This window comes from Stegodyphus dumicola, chromosome 5, assembly GCF_044657685.1.
Source record: "Stegodyphus dumicola isolate Sdum_Otavi_A_Nest chromosome 5, ASM4465768v1".
Taxonomy (NCBI): Eukaryota; Metazoa; Arthropoda; class Arachnida; order Araneae; family Eresidae; genus Stegodyphus; species Stegodyphus dumicola.
Window position 1 is genome coordinate 36328004 of NC_140772.1, and position 23885 is coordinate 36351888.

The following is a 23885-nucleotide window of genomic DNA, read 5'->3' on the forward strand; positions in this document are numbered from 1 at the left end:
AAATTTGAATTCTTTCAGATTTTATATTATTTCCAAGAGAGCGTTTTTAAATATTATGTGTGTTACCTTTACTTATTAAATATCATGTTCTTCGCACTTAAAGCACAGAAAATTCAATTCAACAGCAATATCACAAAATATTTAAAAACAACATATCTTTAGAACTTCCGCTCGCTCGAGGTCAAAAGTTTTGAAATCGCATTGAAATCGTTGAATTTGTTAATAAAAAATTCGTTAAATTCACAAAATTTGAAATAGATAATAAAGCAAATTCGAAGTTCAAAATTCGGGCTTTCGAGTGCATATGTTCGGTTGGAAGACTACGTTATACAAAATTTGATGGTTCTAGATACAGTTGTTTTTTCACAATGCGACAAAGATTCATGCATTCATGCGGAATTATGCAGAATGCATTCATTATATAGTTTCTTTAAATATAATATTTGATGGCAACAGTTTAAAAAGTGAATTAACGCAGAAAGTGAAACGACGCAAAATGCCGTTTTGAAACTAATAGCATTTTGGGTCTAATGTCCCTTAGGGCTAAAAAAGATATTATTTTACATAATTTAACTACTATATGAGGATTTGTAGATCCTCTTGAAAGCGAAAACGCGGGGTTTGGTTCTCCATCTGTCTCTATGAAAATCAGGCTGTGAGCACAGGTAAGTAAATCCTTTCAGAAAAAATAAATAAATTCAGTCTAGTAAATATATACTGAAACGAAAATTTTTCAGCTTTGATTTTGTGTGCTGTGTTATGGAATTATCAAAAGATACTGCCAGCATTGACGAGGCAATTTTCCGTTATTCTCAGAATTCGCTGGGCAGTAGAGAGATGTGATAATTTAAGCAATGCAATCACGTGGGATTATCTTTGCTTCTGATAGTATTTCTCTAAGACACTGTGATAAGAAACTCATTGTTTATATTGACACTCAGGTGGAGGTCAGTGACCTTAGCACGTTTTTATGATGCAAAAAGATCTGCTGCAAAAGAAAAGAACTGCTGCCCTTTTTCATAGAAATAAGACATCTGACGTTACAGGATTTACAGTCTTTTTGAGCCCATAAAAGAAATACTGAAATTTGTGCTGGATTCATAAAAAAATAAAGACAGATGAAAACTTTTTTTTTTTTAAAGATAAAGTGCTGTCAGTGTTTTTTTTTTTTTTTTTTTTTTTGAGGGGGCATTGTTTTCACGTAGATTATTTTTATTATTACTTGATTCCTTGGGGAATAATTACAGATATGTACTATAGCTTATCTTTATGCGATATGTTTCAGCCTGAAGGTATATTTGTACATGTATGATTCTATAAGACACTGTATGCCAAGATTCCTTGAACTGCCGCCCGAACGTGATAGTGGTTAATGACGCTAACTGCAGTAGGGAAGCACGTTTGTGAGATTTATTTGTCTACGTACGTGGATTTTTTTGTTGTGTTAATTTAAAAATTTTCAATTCAGTTTGCTTTCTTTCTTTAAGTTAACGGATTTTTTTTTTTTACCTTTAATTTGAATTTTTTTTTAATATTTTAAGTTGAATTACTGGCGAATAACTCCTAACTAGAGCACTTACTGCATGGTAACAATAGCTAAATAATGTTTAAAATTAACTGAGAACTTTATAAACGTACCAATGTTTAAAACAAGTTTCTGTGATAATTTTTGATAATAACTGTCTAAAACTAAAATAACTGACGAACACTCACACACACCAAATATCTCCCGTTTTAATGGGCCGATTGACAAAATTTTAAAATTTGTTTTGATTTTCATGTCTCGAAAGAGTGTCTTAAGATATACTATATATTAGATTTATATATAGAACTGTTCTAACATAGGTATTTCGACACAAACTTCAGACTTTTTCTGAAATGAAATAATGATTCTTTTTTCAGTATTTCTAATCTGCGACTGAAATTACATCTACACATTACATTTTGTACAATTTGGTGATAAACTTACCGAGGAATTTCAAAATTTATCTTGGCTCACTTTTTTCAGCTTACGCCAAGAATAATTTACTTTGCGAAATTCTTAATTTATGGTAACCTATTTTCCTTTTTTCTTTCACTGTGCACGAGGGAAAAAAGTGCATTGTTCATTCTTTCTTTCAAATAATTTTAACAAAGTAAGTAAACCATATTTGGCATTATTATCGCTCATAACAAATATGCCAAATTTCAAAAAGCGCCAGTATATAAGTTCACATATATCTTGGGAATTTTGAATAAAAAACTCTTAATTTTTTGTAAGTGAGCCTAGAAACACTTTCAGCCTACTTTCAGGGGATGGTAAAACATTTATAGATTATAATTCAAAAATGCTTTTAGAAAATAAATAAAAATTGCTAAAATATACAAATTTCAAAAATGAGTGAAACAGTACCTGCGAATTTTGTTTGGATTGAGCCTAAATTTTGAACTGTGAAAGAAGGAATCAAGCAAGTTTAATAAAAAAAGAAATATTAATAAATATATACTAAATTAACATTGATGAATAAAATATTGAGAGCTAATTTTTAAAAAATTTCTTATGCAATATTTACAAAACTTGGCACTTGGGCATAATTGGAGTCGTAAAATCGAAATATGGAAACAAAATCGGTGTATCATTTCATTGAAAGTCAGATTTTGCGCAAAACACCTATGTTAGAACAACGCTATATATAAATCTAATGTATACCCTAAGTCGCACTTTCGAGACATCAAAAACGCAAGTTAAATTTTGTCAATCGGCCCAGTAAAACAAAGGCTATAGAATTGTCCCTTTACTTATATTTTTTAGACCAAAGCCGCAATTTGCCCAGAAGGACTAATTAATTTCGTTTTGGCATTTTGCGTCGATTCACGATGAGCTTTGTTCCACGTTTCAAATTGTTGCCACCAAATAATATCGCCCTGTATTATACTGAAAGAAATTAAATGATGAAGAATCTGCATCAATGTATGTATGTTTCTGGCACTGTGATAAAACAACGGTACCTAGAGCAACCAAATTTTGAATAACGTAATCCTCCTCCGAATATGGTCATCTGGTAGCCCTAATTTGGAATTTGGAATTTGTTTTATTATCGTTTTCATATTTTGCAAAACTTTAACGAATTTTTGATTAACAAATTCAAGGATTTCAAAGCGAATAATGGCAATATTCTTTAAAAATATATATTTCCAGCGCGTGAGACTGTGTATCGGAAATTCTAAAGACATACTCATTTTAAAATTAATTTGTGATATTGTTGTTGAAGTAAATTTTATGGTTTAAGTGCGAAGAACATGATATTTAATGAATAAAGGTAACACACAAAAACCTTAAAAAAACGCCACTTTGGGCGCAATGTAAAATCTGAAAGCTTTCAGATTTTATTTATTTATTAATCCAAAAGGGTATTTTGCTCTGAAGGACTATAAATTTCGTTTTGGCATTTCGTCGAAAATTTTAAAAGGCTGTATCACTTTTCAAATCATTGCCACCATATATTATCCCCCTGTCCTATATTTGAAGAAAATAAATAATGAAGAATCTGCGTAAATGTATCTATGTTTCTCGCATTGCGATAAAACAACGGTACCTAGAGCCATCAAAATTTGAATAAGGTTAATCTTCCATAGAATATGGGCATGTGGAAGCCCTAATTTGAATCTGAAATTTGTTTTATTATCGATTTCATATTTTGTAACACTTCAACGAATTTTTGATTAAAAAACTCAACGATTTCAAAGTGTGCAGTGGTAACATATTGTTCGCGAAAAACATTATCTGCAGCGCGTGAGACTCTGTATCGGAAATTCTAAAGATATGCTCATTTTAAAATTAATTTGCGATATTGCTGTTGAACTGAATTTTATAGTTTGAGTACGTAGAACATGATATTTAATAAATAAAGGTAATCACAAACCGCTAAAAAACGCGCCTTTCGACGTAATTTTAAATCTGAACCTTTCAGATTTATTTATTTATTTTGTGTGTGTGTGTGTGTGTGTGAAGAGTGTACACACAGCACTACTATTTAGGAATTTTATATGTGTTCTTCAAATGTTAATGCGTAAGCAACTACCAAAGCTTCCAGTCCAGAAATAAATGACAGAGATGCTTACATTCATCAAAATTCCAATTCAAAAATGTTCACGATCATTTTTACTTCTTTGTAGAGTGGGCAGCGCAAATCAAGATGGCAAACATGTTAAAAATCTCACTGCTTTGTTGTATGTTTTGCATATCCAAACACAGAAATTCAAATTATACACCACGACTTAACGTCTGTTCTCAAATGATTGTTATCTGCGGAAATGGAGTTTCGTCTGTCAATAGACGGCCTTGAGAGGAAGCTGTGATTAATTATATGAAAATTATACACCGTCTGGGACAGAAGTAATGGAAAGAGTAGTCAATTCCCTCCTCGGAAGATAACAAAAATGTGGTAAGTGTTCAGAATGGAGCCGCCGGCGAAGATGGAGTGGCAGAGTAAACACGATAGTTTGCGCTGTCGAAGTTGTTACAAGAAACAAAATTAAAAACAATATGTGTTACTATAATACAAATGACACTTGGGTGTATCCCAAAGAAGATGGGACGGTATACTGATACAAGATGAGAGGAAAACACTTGAGAAATACTTGGAGAATGGCTACGATTCTAACGGGCAGATAAGAGGCGAGACGAAGAGCGAAATGGTATGCTTCTGGAAAATCGAAAGAAATTGTTGAAAGATTTTACTTTGATCAAACTGGCAGCAAAAATGGCGGGGGGGGGGTAAGCTTGTAGAGTCATTAGGTTTTTTTTGAAAGCAGACAAGATGAAAAATAAGCAACCGCCTTCGTCGGGAATCGAACCACGGACTTCTGGAATACCGGCTCAGCGGGCTACCGTTACACCACGAAGGCACGCTACGGGAGTGGGAGAAATACCTTATATACTCCCCTTTTTAAAGGGCGACTAGGGTTTTAGGGGACCTAGTCGCCAAGTCCTGGGTGCGAAAACTCATCATCCACAAACCTTTTAGTTCGGGCGCCACTTGTAGAGTTATTAGGTTAGTTGGAAGCAGGACAGATGAAAAATAGCAAACGCCTTCGCCGGGAATCGAACTACGGACCTCTGGAATACCGGCCAGCGTGCAGAACCACTACACCACGAAGGCACGCTAGGGAAGTGGGAGAAATACCTTATATACTCCCCTTTTTAAAGAGGGACTAGGGTTTTAGGGGACCTAGTCGCCAAATCCTGGGTGCGGAGAGTCATCATGCACAACCCTATTAGTTCAGGCGCCACTTGTAGAGTTATTAGGATTTTTTAGAGGCAGAGAAGATGAAAAATAAGCAACCGCCTTCGCCGGGAATCGAACCACGGACCTCTGGAATACCGGCTCAGCGTGCTACCGTTACACCACGAAAGCACGGTACGGAAGTGGGAGAAATACCTTATAAGCTGAATAGCACATAGAATGCTGTTCCGTTAAAAGCAGAAAGGCAAGAACTTCGCCTGGTACATTGAAAATGAAAGTCATTCGAATACAAAAATTGACTTACTATCAGAAAAATGAAAAAGTTGCTTTTTCTTACGTTTCGCAATAAAACTATAAAGATACATTTTTATGAATTCAGTTTCCAAATGAGTCTCGTTCGGTCTAAAATTTGACGGCTGACACTGTAATCCTCATTTCGATGATTGCTCCACGTGAATTGACATCGACTTTCATAGTACAAACAGAATTTTGATTCATCTGTAAGCATTTTATTTGCCCACTTGGTAGAGTCCAAGGATTTTCTAAGCAAGAAAGGCGAACAGAATCAATTTAGTCCAAAGGACTATTGTTTTCGTTTTGAGATTTTGCGTTGGAATTCTATAAATGGCGTATCATTTTTCAAATCGTTGCCACCAATACTATCGCCCTGCATTATATTTGAAGAACTTAAATAATGAAGAATCTGCTTAAATGTATGTATGTTTCTCGCACTGAAATAAAACAACGGTACCTAGAGCTATCCAATTTTGAATGATGTAATCCTACTGCGAAAGGGGCATCTGAAAGCCCAAATTTGAAATTTGGAATTTGTTTTATTATCTATTTCCTATTTTGTAAAACTTTTTTGATTAAGAAACTCAATGATTTAAAAACGAGTAATGGCAACACTCTACGGGAGAAAAAAAAACTTATTTATCTTCAGCACGCAGAACTGTGTATCAGAAATTCTAAAGATCTCAATTTAAAATTATTTTGCGACATTGCTGTTGAACTGAATTTTATGGTTGAAGTGCAAAGAACATGATATTTAATAAATAAAGGTAACACACTAAACGTTAAAAAAACGCCCCTTTGAACATAATTAAAAATCTGAAACCTTTCAGATTTTTTTTTTTTTTTTTTTTTTTTTTTTTTTTTTTTTTTTTTTAGTCCAAAGGATTTGAATCCCGAAGGACTATTAGTTTCGTTTTGGCATTTTGCGTCGGACTCATAAATGTCGGTTCACTTTTCAAACTGTTGCCACAAAATGTTAGAGTCCTGCATTATATTTGAAGAAATTAAATAATGAAAAATCTGCATAAATGTATGTATATTTCTCGTATTGTGATAAAACAACGGTACATAGAGTCATCGAATTTTGAATAACGTAATCCTCCAACGAATATGAGCATGTGGAAGACCAAATTTGAAATTTGAAATTTGTTTTATGATCGATTTCCTATTTTTTAAAACTTTGACGAATTTTTGATTAACAAACTCAAGGATTTCAAAGCGAGCAATGGCAACGTTGTGCAGAAAAAACATTTTTATCTCCAGCGCGTGAGTCTCTGTATCGGAAATTCTAAAGATATGCTCGTTTTAAAACTATTTTGCGATATTGCTGTTGCACTGGATCTTATGGTTTAAGTGCGAGGAACATGATATTTAATAAAGAAAGGTAACACACAAAATGTTAAAAAACGCCCCTTTGGACGTAATTTAAAATCTGAAACATTTCAGATTTTGTTGTTTAATTGATTTTTTTATTTATTATTATTATTATTATTATTATTATTATTTTGTGTGTAATATTGCATATATTGTAAAAAATCTAAAATGATTTTATCTTTTTTCCCCCAAGAACGGATATGCATGAAGAATAGTTAAGAAATTTGTATTTATCATTTAAACCGGAGTAACTGATTGAAGTCAGAGCAACGGACATAACCATTAAGGATAAAACTGATATCTGTTTTATTTCCAAAGTATATGTGGCATAAGCTCTATTTTTGTTTCGTTAGAAAATCAAAAATACTTCCTCAGAAAAGGAAAAAAAAATTCAATATCACCACTTTAATTGTCACGCAATTTTTTATACTCGAAGCTACTGATGCGTAAAAAGAAATGAATGTTGTTTTATGGGAATTCCTGCTTGGAATAAACCGAAAAAACGTTATTACAATTAAAATTCAGAATAGCACAATATTATTCGTTGTTTGAATTCGATTTCCTTCTAAATTTAATACTTTAGTTTGCTTTGATAAGAAGAGAGTTTAATTTGCTTTGATAAGAAGCGTTGATGAAAGAGTTTCCGCTCGGAGATTACGCAACTCTTGTTTGAACGTATAAGGAAACACCGCCGGCGATGAGACAGTTGTTCTACTATGAACCAAGTTATCAAATCACTTCTAACTGAAATATGTTTCTGCCTCAAAAATTGTCTGATTTAGTTCTGTTCACGTTGGAAGCGACGTCCATTAAGAACGCGTTCAGTGGACCGAAGATGGAAAAACTGCACGAGGCGAGATCTGAATTGTTAGGGACCAGTTGTCCTGCTTAAAAGTGAACGCCTCCTGTTTCACGACGCTTATAAGATGAGGATGCTGACTAATTGTAATGCGGTTTATAGATGTTATAACAACTGTTTAAACTTTAATTGTACATGTAAACCGAAAGACAAGAACCAGGAAAACAACCATCCGTTTAAATCCTCCTGTAGCCAAAGGAAAAAAAAAAAAAAAATAACACTAGTTTGTTATGGACGCATTTTATCGCACATTAAAAACTTGCGATTTTGCACCCCTAGTCGGGCGCGTTTTCGTTCCATATGACTTCTAGGTACAACCAAGCTAAAAGTTTAAATAAAAAAATTTATTAAAAAAAAAATTTAAGAGGTTTCAGATTTCAAATTACGTCCAAAAGGGCGTTTTTTTTTAGAATTTTGTGTGTTACCTTTGTTTATTAAATATCATGTTCTTCTCACTTAAACCATAAAATTTAGTTCAACAGCAATATCGCAAAATAATTTTGAAATGAGCATATCTTTAGAATTTCCGATTCCTAGTGTCCTGCGCTGGAGATAAACATGTTTTTTCAATAGAACGTTACCATTGCTCGCTTTGAAATAGTTGAGTTTGTTAATCAAAAATTCGTTAAAGTTTTACAAAGTATGAAATCGATAATAAAACAAATTCCAAATTTCAAATTTGGGCTTCCAGTTGCCCGTATTCGCAGCAGGATTACGTCATTCAAAATTGGATGGCTCTAGGTACCGTTTTTTTATCACAGTGCCAGAAACATACATACATTTATGCAGATTCTTCATTATTTAATTTCTTTCAATATAATGCTGGGCAATAATATTTGGTGGCAACAATTTGAAAAGTGAAACAACGCTTGTAGTGAATCCACTCAAAATGTCAAAACGAAATTATTAGTCCTTCTGAGCAAATTTTCCTTTGGACTAACAATAACACATATTATTGTATATCTCTCTGGAAGCTACATAAACGAAAGAATTAACAGAAATAAACAGACCGTTCACTTGCGGCTAGACAAGCAGCTTTTAGTTCAAGTTACATCAAACACAGACTACGAAATTAGCGAAAGCTAGCGCAAACCTTGGTTATGTTGATAAAGCACTCAAGAAGAAATTACAGCAAGCAAAAGCTTTTGAAAGCAAGTTAATTACTAGACTTTTTGAAGGTTATTTCAAAATATCTAGAGTAGAGAAATGGGAAAGAACTTTGTTTCAGAAAACTTGAAACTAGACTCTTATTTATACTATAAATTTTACTGTATGTTGGTGGAAATTGATGAAAACAGAAAAAACACAGAAGACAAAATAACTGACTAATTAGAATAACATTTTACTGGATAAAAATGCTTATCACATGCTGTACATTCCATTCTGAGTATAAACATTGCCTTCCTAATCGTATTCCTCTCTTACACTTTTATATGGACCCGTCCTGGATAAGGTACACGTTGTAATATGTTTTTATGAAGACATAAGGTTCAAAATCAACTGGGCTTTAGCCAAGAAACTGACTATGGATCTTCTACCGCTAATCGATCGCTAACTAAGATTTAAATTGTTGAGAACTATGTTTCTTGCTTTTACATTCTTCACTTTGGTAATCAATCACATATTAATAAAATTTGAAAGATAAGCAAACTATCTTATCCTTTTCCAGATGGAAACTTTCAGTACCACATATACGCGACCCGCTTGAAAGGAGTATTAACGGTCTTATGCTTCTTTCAATGGCAAAACTTGGAAACCCTCGTAAATGACAAGTACTCCTCATTCGTTCATCAATTTTCAAAGGTATAAGTGTCTATGCATTTTATTCCGCCAGGCAGTTTTACACGTTAGTTGAAAATAATACACTTCCATAGAGGTATTAAAAATAATTATCACTAATGCACAATATTTGCAAATATCTTTTTTAATGTGTTTCTAAAATTTAAATACTGCTTTCATTTAGCGACAGGTGATGCGGTAACAATTTTCTTTCAAAAATATGGTTTATTGTTTAGAACTGAACGACTCAAAGTCACAAACAACTTTAAAAAAAATAAAGAATTAAATAAAAAAATGAAAATAAAAAAAAGAGTGTTTAAACTCGTATAAACGCTCTCTGAGAGCGGGTAAAACAGTTACGACGATGAATGTTGAACAAATTCAACTTCTTTTGCTTTTTTTTTTTACACTATTCCAAGGGCAGTAGAGTGTGTTAGGTCACCTGGAAACCCGGATGTCGTGAAGAAATTAACGAACTCGGAATGGCAACGCGTCTTCCGACCAATAGCGCAGAACATTCTAGCTTTTTTTGGTTCCTTTTTTTATTATTGTATGTAGCAGTTTCACGATTCGAACTTGACAAAGAACTGCGTAGGAGAGAGGGTAAACGAAAGAATAAGAAGGGAGAGGGGTCGTTTTTATTTTTCTCAGCATTTTTCTTTTTTTAACATCGAAATGTTTTAGAACAAAGTTGAAACTACCTGTTTGAACGATTCGGTAAGGTCTGTGGCTGCATTTTCGAATGCATGCGGGTAAAGTCTTTTTAATGGATGTTCCAAAAAAAAAAAAAAAAAAAAAAAGAAAAAGAAAAAAAAGAATATATTTAAAAGTTGCGGAAGCATATCTTTTTCGCATAGTTTACTGCAAATCTAAAATGAAAATTAAGCCTAACTGTAGACCAAACAAACACTAATAAAAGTAAAGTACCTGTTATGATAAAATAATACATATATATATATTTCTTATATATATGTATCTTTTAAGATAATTCTACTAAAATTAATCTTAGATAATATAATCAATATTTCTTTAGTAAATAAATTATTATTAACTTACTTTGCAGCCAATTGCGCAAGTAGTAGAATAACTCGATTTCGCACTAAGTGACTTTAAGATCATACAACATTATATATATATATAATTTTGTTATTCATGATTTAATTCCAGTCTCGGTTAAATATTTTTAACAATCCACATTCAAGTTACTTCAAAACATCTTTCAAAATAGAACTTACTAAGTATGGATTCACTCTTTTAAGATAATTCTACTATAATTAAACTTAGGAGATAATCAATAACGATCTTGCACTAAGCTATGCTTAATGTTTCTGCATGCAAAAATTAATTTTTACCTTCAAGAATTATTAATGTTTCGATTTTTGGATAATTAACATATTTTAATTCTTTTCTTAATTTCAACGAGAGGCATTTTTAATCACTTCATTTTGAAATTTTTAAAATGCAGATTTTTGAAAAATTTTTACTAGTACATCATTTGCATAATTTACTTTTTTTAACCTTAGGAATGACGGCATCATTTTTGAAAAATTTGAATAATAATTTACTCTGCTGTTTAAGAATTTGGAAGTGATAGATATAATTTTATTTTAAATTATTAAAAGTATGTAAAATAAAATCTGAGGGGTTCAGATTTTAACGGTCACCGAAAAGGATTTGTTAAGGTTTAATTACAATCTCCCTGAGCTCGTAGTCTACCCATCTGCTTTTGCTTATTTATTTTTGGCTTTAGTTTTATTTTTAAGCATTGTTTTCTTTGCACTTATGCCGCATAGAAATTCAACAGCAAAATTAAAGAATTTTTAAAAGCAGCATATATTTAGAATTTTCGAAGCAATGTTTAGTGTTGGTATACATTCTCTATTTTTTTCAGTCTTTTCTCAGTTAATCGTATCAATTTTCAATTTTTTTAGTAAGATGGCTTACAAAATTTTCTTTCTGTCTTTTTATTATTACCGTTTTGTGTGTTTAAATATTACGTTCATCGTACTTAAAATTCGATTCAACAGCAAAATCATAAAATATTTAAAAACAGCATATCTTTAGAATTTCCGACAGAGGGTTAGAGGTTGTCTACATATTTTTATATTCGACATATTATATCTTTAACACCTAGCCGCTCGTGCGGTCAGCCGGATAAAATAGATATCATAAAAATGAAAAAGTATGTAATCACTTCAGTGAGTCCAGCTAGTTCATTTCATAAAAATACTAAATATTTCTAATTAGACATATCACGATTTTATTCCATGTTTATTTAAATCAATCACATTAAAAAGTAGAAAAAATACTAAGAACTGTGTAATTTGCATTTAGTTTATTACTTAGTAACCTTAACCTTCCAGATTAAATTTCAAAGTATCTTAGGCTTTACTGAATCGCTAAACGCTGCGTATGAAAGATAAAAGTATTTTAGTTCCGGTCGCGGCAACACATGCCTTCATTGAGCTTAGTCTGTAGTTTGAAACTGGAAGATTAAATATGTTAGATTTTTCCGAATGGCATCAGTCTCACTCGCTGGAGATAAAAATGTTCTTAAGAACTGTGCTTATTGCATTTAAATCGCTTAGTTTATTTCTCAATGATCTTTGAGATGAAATTTTGAAAGTATCTTTTTCATTGAATGGCAACACGCTGATGTGTGGAAGATTCCAGTCGAGGAAGATTCCAGTCGTTATTGAGTTTGTTAATCAAAAATTAATTCAGTTTTACGATCAAAAAGTTTTACAAAAAAATATCTGAAAGCTTCCAGATTTTACATTACTCCCAATGGGTTTTTTTTTAACGTTTTCTGTGTTACCATTATTTAGTAAATCTCATGTTCTTCGCACTTAAACCATAAAATTCAATTCAACAGGGATATCTCAAAGGAATTTTAAAATGAGCACATCTTTAAAATTTCCGATACACAGTCTCGCGCGCTGGAGATAAAGATGTTTTTTCTTCCCGTACAATGTTGTCAATGGAAATCGTTGAGTTTCTTAATCAAAAACTCATAAATGCTTTACAAAATATGAAATAGATAACAAAACAAATTCCAAATTCCAAATTTGGGCTTCCAGGTACCCATATTCGGAAAATGATTACATTATTCAAAATTTGTATCATTTCATATTAGAAAGTAATGTAAATGATATTATATAAGGCTTTGAATATTGATCTAGTACTCATGTCGTTGCTTAACAGCTTGTCAAGGAATAGCTTTTCAATTTCTGGATTTTTTCAGGAATAGATGCCAGATAAGTAAATAAAAAAATTATTGAAATCTGCTATTTATTACTATACAGTTTTGCAAAGCTTCTTCTCCTATCATAAATTTCAATTAAAAATTTAAAAAATAATGTTCGAAATTCTTTAACTCTATGAAATTTAACGTTGAATTTTGCTACAATTGATTTTCATTGAAAATGAGACGGTGTTATAACATTCCATTTAAAAAAAGTAGTACACAAACACATTTACGTTACATTTAAGTAATTTTTTTTAATCCAAAGGGGCTTTGTTCTTGAAGGACTATTGTTTTCGTTTTGAGATTTTGCGTCGAATCACTCTGAATGTCCGTTTCACTTTTCAAATCGTTGCCACCAAATACTATCGGCCTGTATTATATTTGAAGAAATTAAATAGTGAAGAATCTGCATAAATGTATGTATGTTTCTCGCATTGTGATAAAACAACGGCACCTAGAGCCATCCAATATTGAATGACGTAATCCTGCTGCGAATATGGGCATCTGAAAGCCCAGGTTTCAAATTTGGAATTAATTTTATTACCGATTTCACATTTTGTAAAACTGTAACGAATTTTCGATTAACAAACTCAAAGATTTTCGAAGCGAGCAATGGCAACATTGTACAGAAAAAATCCTTTTTATCTCCAGCGCGCAAGACTGCGTATCAGAAATTCTAAAGATATGCGCATGCGATATTGCTCTTAAACTGAATTTTATGGTTTAAGAACATGATATTTAATAAATAAAGGTAATACACAAAATGTAAAGAAAACGCCCCTTTGGAAGTAATTTAAAATCTGAAACCTTTCAGATATTTTTAATTTTTTTTTTTTTTCAATCGAATTCGGCATTGCCGCTACCGAGGTCAAAAGTGATGGTCACTTTATTACGGAGATACCTAAGAGATGGGCGACTTTTGCCTTCTATGAAGGGACGAACAGTTATAACCATACCTTCTTTGGGATTCGAATCCGGTCCCTTTGGTATCGTAGTTGGCTGCCTTAATCAATATACCGCCTGGGCAGCATTTATGCAATTTTTATTACGTTTATGTAACGTTTATATTATTTTACTGGTTCATTTAAGATATTATGCGTATAGAAGGATTTTACGTAACACCATAAAAACTTTCATGTAAATAGAATGTTACGCAAGAGAAAAGGAAAATGTAGAGAAACACATAATGTAAATTTTTTGCATTTTGCATTAGTTTGCCGTAATAATACTTACTGAATTTAACTTTTTAAATCTATGAATTACCTTAAACTTCACAAAAGAGAAAGATTCAAGTTAAAATTTGCGTAAAAAATCAACTCCGATTTCCACTCCTCATTTTTTTGTTTATCCGACGTGTGACTACACTTCCATATATAGTACTAGATTGGCTGGTAATTCTTGTAGGAGTTAAGATGATAATGGAACAGCGTGAGGCAATTCACTGTCAGGAAGTGAATCATCAAGTTATGTTGTAGCACCTTAACTAGTCGAATGGTTTAAGTTATATCGCAGTCCTTTTCACTTTTTAGATATTTTTCAAGAACAGATATTAGAAAAGTCAAATCCCTAAGTGTATATCGTTCCGATAGCGAAATATCAGAAATGCATGTAAAATACACAAATAAGGAATATTGAATTAAAGCGTAAAAGTCTTGAATTTTGTTCTATGCACTTAAAAATGATGGAAAAAAAAAAAAAAAAAAAAACTTTAGTTTCGAAAAAGATAAGGGGGAGGAAAAATGCATTATTTCTTCAAGTTAAAACACGTTGTTAGACATACCAAAGATCATTCTCTACTGAGGTATGTAGTACAAAATCATAAATTGTTACCACTTGATACACATATGAAACATTACATGAACTAGATGGCAGAGATATTATTAAAAATAAATAAAGGTATAAATTTTTTAAGGAGTGGCCCACGCCCAGGCAGCACGTCTCCAAAAATATACGTATAATTTTGGTGAAATAAGGGTATGGTATTTTTTGCACGTTATTTTTACGAAATTTATACGAATGAAAAAGGCTGAAGTTACTGTTGACTCTTTATCGTTATTTTCCATACGTTATTTTTACGAAAATTATACGAATCCGAATGTACTGAAAAAACTACCGCCATAATGGTATATTTTATTCGTCACTTTTACGCATATTATACGAATCCGAATGTTCTGAAAGAAACTACTGCCTTTATGGTATATTTCATTCGTCACTTTTACGGATATTATACGAAGTCTAAAAAGATTGAAAATGAAGTTTATTAATTCAAAATATTTAGTGCATTTTTGGCATTTCACTTTGTTTTCCTTTTCCACGAACATGAAAAAAGGGGCATTCATATATGAGGCTAAAATTTTTCTATGAATTTTAACATGTGAGCTAAATCTTTACGTGCATTTTTGCAAAAAATTATATTTTCTTAATTTAACGATTTCAAAATAACTTATTTATTTTCTTATATCAAATTTGTTATTTTTATTCATATCAACACTTACATTAATTTACATAATTTAATTTCTTTTATGAAAATCCTATTGCCCATTTAACTGGAATAACCTGTATATTAAATTTGTGTACTTACTGAGTTTGGTACAATACTCGCCTTATTTAATTTATCAAATGTGGGCAATTAAATTGGAATAATCTAGCAAATCTTTCATGTCGAGGAATAGAATAATAAATAGAGCAGAAGATGCTTGGAAATGTTTAACTTCTTGAACAATAGTTTAATGTAGACCAAAGGATCATTAATTATAATCAAAGATATACTAATATTTTTATTTAATAATAATAACTCTACGAAATTGCAAGCTGACTTCTGATATTTTGCATATATTTCAATTCCTTTGATCTTTGTTATAAAAATCACATGAGGCTAACATTTTTTAATTTTGTTTAATGTACGGGGAAAATGATATAGCGATTTTAATAATTTTTATATGAGGGAAAAATAAATAAATAATGTAAATAAAAAATTATATTACATTTTATATTTTTCCTGAAACAGTTAAAGACATTCTTAATATGGAGATCTACAGAATAAGTACAAGGGTCCAGTTAAATGAACTCAAAATTTGCATAGTTAATTTTACGCTAACTTATAAAAATTAACCGGATTTACGTTTATACACTGAGCATGCGCATACACAGACATTTCTATTTTTCGTAGAAAAATTGAATTATTACCTTAATACAGAGATGCTGTGAATATAAATTTATATAATGCTAAAGTAAGTGTATTTCATATGCTAATTTAGAGGCTTTCTTAATATGTTTAATTATAAAGAAAAAAAAAGCGTTTCAATTCTTGTTCACTGACCAATGGCAAAGCAGACACTTTCTACTTCCGGTTGTGGCGGGATATTTGTGAAGTCAGCAATGGCGGTCGAAAAGAATGGTAAAGTCGCAAAGAATACTGTTTGTTCGTGGATTGGCGTTTGTGACTGAATCCATCGATGTTACTAATTATTTGAAGAAAGTAAGTGAATATTTTATATTTTCAGTGTTTAATACTCGTACTTTCTTCACCTATATAAAATTTTATAAATAGCGTCTGTGTAGGGAATGTGATTTTCCATGTGTTGTTCTTTTGTGTACGTGCCTAATGATTCATTTTCAGGATTTGGTACTGTTAATGACATAGAATACCAAATCAATAAATTGAAAAAATGTTGCACTAGTCTGTTTCTTACTGTTTGTGTCACTCCTGTTTGTATGTGTCTCACCTTTTTATAGTTATATTATTTTTACTCAAACGTTTTAATATTTATCTTAAAGCATATTGTAATTAAGCAGGAAATAGCTTTTAATGGAAAAAGGAAGGCAATATTAACATGACTAATTGTTCAGAAATCTGTTCTGGAAATATTATCTACCTTATGCCAAAAAATAAAGCATGTAACTTTCATTTATTTATGAAATTCAAAATTTTTTTATTTGCTTAGTGTTTTTCCTAAAAATAATTTAATTTCTTATTTTTGAATTTAGTTTTATAAATTTGCTTTAATATATAATCTTTAACTCAAAGATATTGTGCTATTAAAACAGGAAATTTTATGCAATAGAAACACAGGTACTTTGTTCCAAATCTACTGAATTTTCATGCACTTGTAATTACTGAAATATATCCTTTCATGAATAATAAGTAAGTCCTAAGTCCTTTCATGAATGCATTTCTTTTTTGTTTGTTTGATTTTGTTGTTTTAAAAGATTAAAAAAAAAGAAAGAAAATAATAGTTAAAGAAAGAAAATAAAGTAAGAATGCTTTACTTTCAGTTTTGAATAAATTTATTACTATTACTGCAGCTCTAAACATAATTTTCGAAGTCAAAACTTGATAGATATGTTGACTATTAGACTTGCATGAAACAATTTATTGAAAAATTAGTATTTGATCTAAAATACCTTAAATTATTTGAATTATATTTTACTAAATCATGTATTTTGATATAACTAGATAGTTAAAAAAATTAAAATTGTAAATGTGCAGAAATGCTTATATAAAACCAAGAAATTGTTTATATTTTTGTTGCTTTTTCCCTTGTAAATTAATTATATATATATATATATATATATTACAGTCTGGGTAGTCAGCACCCTGCTGAATTGTAGTAAACGAGACGTCCAATCTACTAGACCATCAAAGATGCAGATTTGGATTTTCTATTTCATAATTATTGAAATCATAATGGTATGTTTGTTTAAATTAGTACTGTTTATAAATGTGATAAAAATAAATTCTGATAAACTAAGAAATGATTTATTTTCTATTAATTATGAACTGTAAATAATGTAACCAATTTTCTTCATAGTATTTACTAAACATTTTTTTTTAAAAAAGGGAGGTAGTCTTATTTATACAATTCTTGCACAGTGAGATACCAAGAAATAAAACATTTCAGGAATTTTCACTTAGTATATCTTGATGTGTTAAATCATGTTGTTCAATGCCATATTACTTTTTCACAGGAAAGTAATTTTATTGATCTAACATCTGCATAAATCAAACTTTTTTAAGAATGATTACAGTTTCTAAGCTAACTTAAAATTTTCAGATTTAGAAAATATATGTTTAATGTAGCATTAGTTTTCCATGGAATAGAAAAGGTTTTAAAAATGTTCAGTTCTTAGAGGGAAATAATATAAATGAGATTGTCCTGATATAGTTTCATCTGGAAATGAAACTGAATTTTCGGATAGTGAAGATGAAATTCTCTGCATTTAAGAATTCTAATAAAACTGATTAATGTAAATCCTATGATTCATGTAGGTATTCTTCTGTTATCAGGACCAGATTTAGAAATGTGTGTTTATATGCATGCATTTTTAAATGTAGGTGCTCGTGTGTGCATGGGTATATTCTTTATATATGTATGTGTATATTCATACACATATATGCGCATACATGCATATACACATGCTTACATATCTACAGTGGAACTTTGAGATACGAGTTTAATTCGTTCCAGCATTCAACTGGTATAGCGAATTTCTCGTATCTAGAAACGAGCTTCCCCATTGAAAATAATGGAAATTCAGTTAATCCATTCCACACCCCAAAATATATCAACATTTTAATATCAAATCAATTTTTCCTAATAAATAACACTGGTAAATAATATAACCATAGTTTAACTTTCTTACCAACATTTTAACTCCTCATTAATCCACACCAACAACAGCTTCTCAACATTTAGGAGTACTTTTATGGTGCTTAGAAGCAACGATAATTCCTTTGGCTAAATCAAGTTTCTTAATTTCTTCCTGCTTCTTCGGAATAGTGTAGATTTTCGATGTTGAAAGGCTGCAAGTCTTCGCCAATTCCGTCACCATGCTTATGTTTATCTATGATTTCTTTCTTGATATTGACGGCCATGGTCTTATTTTTCTTTGCAGCACTATCTGAGGCAACAATCTTCTTGCGAGGCATCTTGAAATAATTATTTTCACGTTAAATGTCAAAACAATTAACTTGCAAGTGCACAAACACGTATATAAAAGAACACTGAATGATCTGACGAGGGGATTCCTTGAGTTGAGCCGGATAATGAAATAGCACCACCCATACCAATAGCCTGGCTCATTGCTCGTTACTCGAGTCAATGCTCGTATTTTGCTCATACTTTCCTCGTATCTCGAGGTTTCATTGTACATTTCTGAATCCCGTCCTAATAACAGAGGAGTACCTTTGCCAGTATTGCAACAGAGCTAGAATGAATTGCGTTAAATATGTGGAAAATGCATGCTTAAAGTACTGTTATTTTCTAAAAATATTCTGTATGTCTATTTTTTACAAGAAGAAAAAATAGCTAAAAGTTGTTAATTTATTTATTATTCCAAATGGGCTTTGTCCCTAAAGGACTATTGTTTTTGTTTTGCATTGGTTCACTATAAATATCCGTTTCACTTTTCAAACTGTTCCCACTAAATGTTAGAGTCCCTAGTGTGGGATTAATACTTTCTATTTTAGTGCCCTCTATAACCTATGTTAGGGTTAACCTGTATAACCTACAAGGATTGCCAGTTTAGGCGAGATATCTAGGTAGTCATCGTAATACGTACCTTATTTTTTTATTATTTTTAAATTAAATTGAAAGTAATAAACTAGTTTTCAAGAATGGAGTTAAACTAGATTTGCATTCAACTCTGGTTTATTGTGTTAATGATGTTTTGCTGTAACAAATATGAATTTTTTATTTAAGTATAATAATTTAAAATGTTTTTTTCTAGAGAATGAAGTACTGCCACTAAGTCGTATTGGATATGTTGCAAGGTAATTTTCTATTCTACATTAACTCAATCTTTATGTCCTGTTACAGATATATTGGCAGAAATAATGAAAACCTGACATTCAAAAAGAAAAATAATAACGTTGAATGTAGTATATTAGGTGGTTAACTGCGATTTGGCAGCTCATTAATAATCGTACACATATTGAATACGAATAATTTTGACAATTACCGGTATTTTCAATAGTATAAAATTGGGCAAGAAAGCAGCTTTAGTTTAGAACTGATTTTAAATACAACTCTCTTAATTTCGAAGGTGATCCTGCACACACAGGTCCTGTGTAATAGAAGGCTCGCCAACGGCCCAGCGCTAAAGTCGCTGAACACTGGTAGTTCGGTTCGACGTTCGAATCCCGCAAACGGTCTGGCTGCATGGCCGTTTCCGTGGTTTTACCCATGTGTAACATGTATACGAGCCAGTTTCCCTTAGAAAGTCCTTCATGAAGGCATTCCTCACCTTAGGCAGATAGCCCTATTGTGCTTTGCAGTAATCAAATAAACCTAAACCAAACCTGTTACAGATGTATTTTTATGTTACTAAAATAGTAAAACTTAAAACTAAACTGGATGGCACAAACAGCCCTTAGAAAGCCATGGCTGGCAATGCCTTGATATCTACTTTCTAGATAGTGAGCTCTGTGGTGTTTTTGCATAAGTGGTCAGCTTGTTCAGGCCCCCTGGTATTAAGTCCCAAATGGAACTTGGTACTAATTTTATCGACCCACTCAAGGGATGAAAGGCTATTTCAACTTTGCCTGGCCTGGGAATCAAACGCCGGACCTCTGGTGCTGCTGCGTGATACACTAGCCGCTGTGCTACGAAGCCTCCCTAAAATAGTTAATTTATGAAAATTAAAAATATCAGGGTACTTTTCTGTTTCGCCGGCGCAAATCTTGTCAGGCAGACTTTATTGGCGACAACACACAGTATACACATAAAAAATGTTAAGAAATGTTAGTTCTAAGAAATTTTTATTTTAAAAGCATAAACATTTTAATATCGTTTAAAATTTTGTAAAATGATAATAAATAAAGACAATGAATTTGTAGAAAGACATTAATTTGTATTTGCAAAAAGAGATTAATTTAAGAATATACTATGCTTTCATGGTACAACATTCTGATTCGCCGTTTCATATCATGTGACCTCAAGTGATCTCATCTCATGTTAAACTACGCTAATTCTCTCAGTAATTATCTACATTAATTTCAAGTTAAATCTTAATTTGGAATACAAGTTTAAATGCAAGAATTATTTCATTTCGTATGAATAGCTTACTCAGAAATTATGTAAAATCGCAGTGCTTTACTTTGCTAGTGCGTTCTCATTAGAATTGATGAATTTAACCCTTGATTTTGCCTTTTCTATATTTTTGGGTGAGAGTGTGATTGCATCCTAAACGATTTAATTACCACGAATGACCTTAGGACATAAAATTAAACTATATGGTAAAAATTCGATGTAATTGTATCCCAGTATTGAAAGAAACATTCAATCTGATAGAAATAGCTGCAAAGTGTTTTGAAATTGAAACGTAAAAGGTTACCAGCGAGGATAATCTGTTTGGCATCAGTTGTACCATTTTGGGCGACTTTATCGCTTGCACCGGCAAAATGGAAAAGTACCAATATTGGTTTGACAAAGGTAAGATGTAATTGAATTTAATAAGTTGGAAATACTGTCTGTCTTTCCATGAGTTAAAAAATAATTTCAAATAAAATTTCTTTTTTCAGTTTTTCATGTTATTTGTTTAATGTTATTGTAATCTGATTTATCATATTTAGTCACATATTCCATCTCTCTTTGCACTATAGTATATAATTCAAAGGACTTATCAGTTTCAGCAATATTTTTTTAACCATAACTCTGTTTCTAAATCATATCCTGAAAAATTAAGGAGTAAAGTACACAAAGAATTAAAATATGCAAGTAAATAATGGCGTTTAGTGTTGTGGTATGTGTCTAATATTTGTACTAGATTGTAAAAGTTATAAAATTCTATTAGCTTTTATTCTTTTTTTAAATTGAGATGCTTCTTTGCACCCAAATTGTTAAAGCCTTCCAGAACTGGTACTTTGATCTAACTTCTATTCCTAATAAATAATCCAGCTGCATACAGTTTACTCAATTTCTGCCATGTGTAAGGTAAACAGTATTAGCTTTTTTTAAATATATCTTTTACAACTATTACATCAGGTAGATTTCTTTCATATTTTGCCTTAATCGAATCATCCTGCTAATTAAGAATTTATTAAAGTTATTATGTTACGTTAAGTTTTTGTGTGTATAATTCATTTTAAGTATATGCAAGCAAATGCATACATTAACAGTTACGTAGAATTATGTTTTGGGTATCAAATTCAGAAATTTTTGGGCTGTTTTTAGAAGAAATGATTTATACCATATTAATATTGGTAAAAAAATTCTGTGGCTTTTATATGAGAGTATATATTTTAAAATAGCTGCATGATATGGTAGAGGTAAAAAAGCTTCATGTGGATCATAAATTAATATTATGTGGGAATTTTTCATTTATTTAATAAAGAATATATTCAAGCCACAATTAAATTTTTTTCACTGGATTATTTGCATACAAAGTTTGCAGCAAATATTTCCTGCAACAGAAGTGACAATTTTTATTTTGCCAAGACAGGAAATTTAGTTAGTGAAAGCAGTAACCCTATTTTGGGATGTTAAACAGGAAGGCAAATTTTTGAATTTAAATTGATTTTTGAAGGAAGACTTTATTTAGTCTTGCTATCATTCTATGTGGCTTTTAACTTTTTTATGGTATTTATAATTTTATTGTTATTCAGCTTTCTGTTTGCTTAGAATGCACATGAATGTAGACTTGAAATATTTTATATTGCAAACTGAGATGCCATTGTTATCATAATTAAAGATTTATGTTCTTATTTTGGAGGAAACTTGATTGTGTATTGGTTTCTGGTTTATTGAAATGTGTAAAATAGCCTGTTAATGCATATACATATGTTAATGACATGTATAAGTTTTTGAAGTATTCTGTTATATGTATATAGTGTTGTGATTAGTTTTCTGATTACTCTTTATTTAAGAAAAAGTTATCTGTAAGAAAGCGAATATTCTTTACTATATGTAGGAGTAAAATTGGAAAGGCTAATGTAATATAATTAATAGAAAATTAAGTTTCTTCTCGTGTACTTAAATACAAACATAGCCATTAAAGACTTTCTTAACTTTGCAATTCTAAGCAAATCTTTAGATATTTTTTACTTAAAATTATAGGCATTGTGTAAGGTATATAATTGAAGTTTACTGTGTGATAGTATGAACTTAAATTTTTAATTACTGAAATGTAAATTTTTAAATATGAAGTACTCAGTGCATTTTATATGCATCTTTTAATACTTCAACTATATTTAAAAACTGAAAACATCTGAAGTTTGAAATTATTACAAATTTTTCTTTTTCTTGTTTAGGAGCTGTTTTCAAAACATTGGGTGACAAAGAATTCACTTTTACAAAAATCGAGCAGGATATTAAAGACAGCGAACTATAGAACAAATATGGCGAAACTGAATGAAATTTTATGTTGAATTTATTATTGTAAAAAAATTATGCTCTTCAGATTTAATCTTGGTTTTTATTGTTTAACAGTAATTGCAGTTTTCGAAAACCTGTAAAATAAACCTAATTCTTAAATTAATTTCATGTGTATTTCTTTTGCAAGTATTACAGCTCATAATACTTCAAACAACTTGAAATTTGATACTTGTTAATTTATGTGGGATATGTTCATAATAATTTTATAATTTAAATAACTCATTGTCATCATATGAGCATAATTTAAAATGCACAGCATTTGACAACAAATTAATAAAATAGCCAACTTCTAATTGCTTTCTTTTGTCCAGTTGCCTCCTTTTAAATCATTTAATACCATAAAGCTATTTGATGAAAAAAAAATAATTGGTATGTCCACATCAACACACCACATAATAATGTTATAGAAAAAGTCACATGAGATAAATATTAAAAAATTCAATATTCCTAAACAAATTAACGTTTTAAAATTTTATCTGGTATATAAGATAAAATAAAGAACATATTTAGGTAATTTTGAATTTTCATAATTTTATGAACGTATTTATGAAATTAACAGTTACATTGTAAAAGGGAACTTTTTAAAAATGCCTCGATAAAGCATTTCTTTTGTAGAGGTAAACTTTTAGTACTGATCTAATATATTTATAAGATTTTAAACTGAGAAAGACAACAATAATAGATTACAATACATTGCAAGATTGGCTGATAAATGTAAAATTTTTACACATCAT

At 30.8% G+C, this 23885-nt stretch overlaps 1 long non-coding RNA gene across 1 annotated transcript; it reads left to right on the forward strand.

Annotated features, from left to right (window-relative positions):
- The first annotated feature begins 16135 nt into the window (after positions 1-16135).
- Positions 16136-23248, forward strand: LOC118200997 (uncharacterized). Its single transcript, XR_015040993.1, has 4 exons — positions 16136-16256; positions 17359-17468; positions 19508-19550; positions 23028-23248. It is a non-coding gene; the product is annotated as an uncharacterized LOC118200997 (long non-coding RNA).
- The last annotated feature ends 637 nt before the right edge of the window (positions 23249-23885 follow it).